We start from the raw sequence: 6000 nt of genomic DNA, 5'->3' as shown, positions 1-6000 counted from the left end.
TCAAAGCCACCAACATCATGGCCTCTCTCCCAGGTGAGCTCAATCACCTTTATGCTGGTTTCGATGTCGCTAAGTCAGTGCCTCTGAGGAAAGCCACTGCTACAACCTGCAACTTGGTCATCTCTGAGGCTGAGGTATGCAGATGCTTCCAACCAGTGGACAGTCGCAATGCTGCGGGACCAGACGGCATCCCAGGGTGAGTACTTAGGATGTGTGCAGCACAACTAGCAGGTGTGTTTACTGACATTTTTAATCTCTCCCTCTCCCAGCGTAGAGCGCCCTCCTGCTTCAAATTGTCCACCATTGTCCCTGTACCAAAAAAGACCAAGGCCTGAATGACTGGCATCCTGTCGCACTCACCTCAATAATGAGCAAACGCCCTGATCTTTCATCTGGTCTTTCAATCTGCAGCTTGCTGCCACCCAGACTGGACCCCTGGCAATTCACCTACCCACACAATCAACCGTTCTTACACATCTGGGAAGAAGGGTGCTATGTGAGAATGCTGTTCTTGGACTACAGTTCAGCATTCAACACCAGGCTCGACAAGAAGCTCAAAGATCTCGGCCTTGACCCTGCCTTGTATAGCTGGATCCTGGACTTCCTGTCAGATCACCAGCAGGTTGTAAGAGTGGGCTCCTCACCTCCAAACCTCTGACTCTCAATGCAGGAGCCCCTCAGGGCTGTGTACTGAGTCCCCTCCTTTACTCCCAGTACACCCATGACTGTGTCGTCACCCACAGCTCCAATCTGCTGATCAAATTTGCCGACAATACTACACTGATTGGCCTTATCTCAAACAATAACAAGGTAGACTACAGGAAAGAAGTCACCTCTCTGACACAGCGGTGTCAAGAAAATAACCTCTCCCTCAATGTCGCAAAAACAGAGGAGCTGGTTGTGGACTACAGGAGGAATGGTGACAGGCTAACCCCTATTGACATCAATGGATCTGGGGTTGAGAGGGTAAACATCTTAAAGTTCCTTGGTATTCACATCACCGAGGACCTCCCATGGTCTATACACACCCACTGTGTGGTGAAAACAGTACAACAATGTGTCTTTCACCTCAGACTGTTGAGGAAGTTTGGTATGGGCCCCCAGATCTTAATAAGTTTCTAAAGGGGCACAATTGAGAGCATCCTGACTGGCTGCATTACTGCCTGGTATGAGAACTGTACTTCCCTCAATCGCAGGACTCTGTAGAAAGTGGTGTGGACAGCCCAGCTCATTTGTAGTTGTGAACTTCCCATGATTCAGGACATTTACAAGGACAGGTGTGTAAAATGGGTCCGTAGGATCATTGTGGACCCAAGTCACCCCAACCACAGTCTATTCCAGCTGCTACCATCCGGGAAGTGGTACCACAACATAAAAGCCAGAACCAACAGGCTCCGGGACAGCTTCTTCCATCAGACTGATGAACTCACGCTGATTTCAGTGTTCTCTATATTACATTGACTGTTCTACTTATTATAGAACATTGACTGTTTATTGATTATTATAAATTACTATGATTGCACATTATAGTAATTTCAGATGGAGATGTAACACAGATTTTTACTCCTCATGTGTGTGAAGGATGTAAGAAATAAAGCCAATTCAATTCAACTCAACTCAATAAAATGTAGTCTTTTGTTGTCATGATTATCGATATGTCCATCCATAGTCTCTTCCACTGTTAAGAAAATCCACTCACCGTAGCCTCCAACCTGATGGCATGAACATCAATTTCTCAAACTTCCGGTAATGTCCCCCTGCCCCCCTTCACCATTTCCCATCCCCTTTTCCCTCTCTCACCTTATCTCTCTGTCCACCCATCGTTTCTCTCCGGTGCTCCTTCCCCACCCATGGCCTTCTGCCTCTTTCACCTATCAACTTCCCAGCTCTTTATCCCTCCCCCTGCAGGTTTCACCTATCACCTGGTGATTCTCTCTCCACTCCCCCACCCTTTAAGTGTACTCCTTAGCTTTTTTTCTCCAGCCCCTGCTGAAGAGTTTCAGCTTGAAATGTCAACTGTATTCTTTTCCATAGATGCTGAGTTCCTCCGGCATTTGTGTGTGTTCCTCTGTTTACCATCTCGTCTCAGCTTCTGCCACCACTATCTCCAGCTTTCTATCCCCTGACTGGCTCTATCTGTCCCTCAACCCTTCCTGAACTGTCACTAGACAGATTATCATTCACTCCTCCCCTCTACACTTTCAGTCCTGATGGAAGATTGTAGCTTAATGAATTTAGTTTTTACTTCTAATTGACAAGTTATCATAGAGAAACAAATGGCAACAAGAGGGCCACTTTTTATATATTTTAATTAGTATAATCTGCAAGAACTCCAAAATAATTCATATGAAACTTATCAACACCTGAAACCAGTAGTTTGCAGAGATAAGATTATTTTCTTTAAGCATTTTTATTCATTCAGACAAAAATTTAAAAGAATATTGATAAGAACATTGTAAGTTATTTACAACAAATGCATCTTATCTGCTGGAAAAGGTGAAAATCTAGAATGTTGTGAGTTATGTGAATCATTCTTATTCAATCCAACAGAGATTGGCTCTCTTCACCATCCACATAAAGGCAAAGGCAGGGCAGGGAATATTTGGAGATGGACAGAAAACTGGGGAGATTGAGGGCAATTTTTGTAAGGGTTAGGATTTTTTACTGGGGTAAAATATTATTGAGAGATAAATCGAGAGGGGATTAAAGGCATGCTGAAAGAAATTCACAGAGGAGGTTGGGGTTGAGGTAAGATAGAAATAAGAGGATGAGGATGGTAGATCTAACATCTCCCTGAGCAGCGCCACCATTCCAACGTGCTTCAAGGCCGCCACCATCGTCCCCGTGCCGAAGTCTTCAGTGTCCTGCCTAAATGACCACCGTCCCGTTGCACTTATATCCAATCATCATGAAGTGTTTCAAGAGGCTCATCATGAGGCATATCAAGACCCTGCTGCCCCCCTCACTGGACCCCCTGCAGTTTGTGTACTGTCCCAACCGCTCAACAGGTGACAACACTGCCACCACTCTCCACCTGGCCCTAACCCACCTGGACAAAAAAGACACATATGTTCGGATGCTGTTCATAGACTTTAGTTCAGCATTCAACACAATCATCCCTCAGAAACTGACTGGAAAGCTGAGCCTATTGGGCCTGAACACCTCCCTCTGCAACTGGATCCTAGACTTCCTGACTGGAAGACCTCAGTCAGTCTGGATTGGGAGCATCACTTTCCGTTTCCCCAGCTGTGGAATGTATTTTAGCAAGTGTATTTTAGTTAAAATTTCATATTGTGTGAAAATGTAACAGATGACAGAAGAATTTCTAGGCCTTACATACACTACTTTATTCACCTTAATCTGTGCCATGGGATTGAGATCAAAATGTTTCCACTCCAATTCCATGAGTCTTGTGGTGGTCGATGAGGCTGACATTGGTCCCACAGACTTCTGCTTTTGAAGCAATAAATATTTGATGTGGCAGGTAGACTAGGAGAATCAGAATGGTACTGGACCCCAAGAAAGGGAGTTTGTGGAGTGCCTCCGAGATGGATTCTTAGAACAGCTTGTACTGGAGCCTACCAGGGAGAAGGCAATTCTAGATTTAGTGTTGTGCAATGAACCGGATTTGATCAGGGACCTTGAGGTAAAGGAACCATTAGGAGGTAGTGACCATAATATGATATGTTTTAACCTACAATTTGAGAAGGAGAAGGGAAAATCGGATGTGTCAGTATTACAGTTGAACAAAGGGAACTATGGAGCTATGAGGGAGGAGCTGGCCAAAGTTCAACGGAACAATACCCTAGCAGGGAAGACAGAGGAACAAAAATGGCAGGTATTCTGGGAATAACGCAGAAGGTGCAGGATCGGTTCATTCCAAAGAGGAAGAAAGATCCTAAGGGGAGTAAGGGGCAGCTGTGGCTGACAAGGGAAGTAAAGGCAGTATAAAAATAAAAGAGAAGAAGTTTAACATAGCAAAGATGAGCAGGAAACCAGAGGACTGGGAAGCTTTTAAAGAGCAACAGAAGATAACAAAAAAGGCAATACGCCAAGAAAAAATGAGGTACAAAGGTAAACTAGCCAGGAATATAAAGGAGGATAGTAAAAGCTGCTTTAGGTATGTGAGTAGCAAAAAAAAATAGTTAAGACCAAAACTGGGCCATTGAAGACAGAAACGGGTGAATTTATTATGGGGAACAAGGAAATGGCAGATGAGTTGAACAGGTACTTTGGATCTGTCTTCACTAGGGAAGACACAGACAATCTCCCAGATGTAATAGTGGCCAAAGGAACTAGGGTAAAGGATGAACTGAAGGAAATTTATATTAAGCAAGAAATGGTGTTGGATAGACTGTTGAGTCTGAAGGCTGATAAGTCTCCGGGACCTGATGGTCTGCATCCAAGGGTACTTAAAGAGGTGGCTCTAGAAATCGTGGATGCATTGGTAATCATTTTCCAATGTTCTATAGATTCAGGAACAGTTCCTGCTGATTGGAGGGTGTCTAATGTTGTCCCACTTTTCAAGATAGGAGGGAGAGAGAAAACAGGGAATTATAGACTGGTTAGCCTGATGTCAGTAGTGGGAAAATTGCTGGAGTCAATTATAAAAGAGGAAATTACGACACATTTGGATAGCAGTAGAAGGATCAGTCTGAGTCAGCATGGAATTATGAAGGGAAAATCATGCTTGACTAATCTTCAGGAGTTTTTTGAGGATGTAACTATGAAAATGGCCAAGGGAGAGCCAGTGGATGTAGTGTACCTGGACTTCCAGAATGCTTTTGATAAAGTCCCACATAGGAGATTAGTGGGCAAAATTAGGGCACATGATATTAGGGGCAGAGTACCGACATGGATTGAAAATTGGCTGGCTGACAGGAAACAAAGAGTAGTAATTAACGGTTCTCTTTCGGAATGGCAGGCTGTGACCAGTGGGGTACTGCAAGGTTCGGTGCTGGGACCGCAGCTGTTTACAATATGCGTTAATGATTTAGATGAAGGTATTAAAAGTAACATTAGCAAATTTGCTGATGACTCAAAGCTGGGTGGCAGAGTGAAATGTCAGGAGGATGTTATGAGAATGCAGGGTGACTTGGACAGGTTGGGTGAGTGGGCAAATGTATGGCAGATGCAGTTTAATGTGGATAAATGTGAGGTTATCCACTTTGGTGGCAAGAACAGGAAGGCAGATTACTATCTAAATGGAGTCAAGTTAGGAAGAGGGGAAGTACAACGAGATCTAGGTGTTCTTGTACATCAGTCAATGAAAGCAAGCATGCAGATACAGCAGGCAGTGAAGAAAGCTAATGGCATGCTGACTTTTATAACGAGGAATTGTGTATAGGAGTAAAGGGGTCCTTCTGCAGCTGTACAGGGCCCTGGTGAGACCCCACTTGGAGTATTGTGTGCAGATTTGGTCTCCAAATTTGAGGAAGGACATTCTTGCTATTGAGGGAGTGCAGCGTAGGTTCACAAGGTTAATTCCCAGAATGGCGGGACTGTCATATGTCGAAAGATTGGAGTGATTGGGCTTGTATACACTGGAATTTAGAAGGATGAGAGGGGACCTGATTGAAACATACAAGATTATTAAGGGATTGGACACACTGGAGGCAGGAAGCATGTTCCCGCTGATGGGTGAGTCCAGAACTAGAGGCCACAGTTTAAGAATAAGGGGTAGGCCATTTAGAACAGAGATGCGGAAAAACTTTTTCACCCAGAGAGTGGTGGATATGTGGAATGCTCTGCCCCAGAAGGTAGTGGAGGCCAAGTCTCTGGATGCATTCAAGAGAGAGTTAGATAGAGCTCTTATAGATAGCGGGGTCAAGGGATATGGGGAGAGGGCAGGAACGGGGTACTGATTGTGTATGATCAGCCATGATCACAGTGAATGGTGGTGCTGGCTAGAAGGGCTGAATGACCTACTCCTGCACCTACTGTCTGTTGTCTATAATCTATTGTAAATGGTTGTATGGGAGGTGGATCACATCATTATGC

The sequence above is a fragment of the Hypanus sabinus genome, chromosome 4, assembly GCF_030144855.1.
Source record: "Hypanus sabinus isolate sHypSab1 chromosome 4, sHypSab1.hap1, whole genome shotgun sequence".
Classification (NCBI taxonomy): Eukaryota; Metazoa; Chordata; class Chondrichthyes; order Myliobatiformes; family Dasyatidae; genus Hypanus; species Hypanus sabinus.
The sequence above is the reverse complement of the archived record's forward strand: the minus strand, read 5'-3'. Positions refer to the sequence as shown.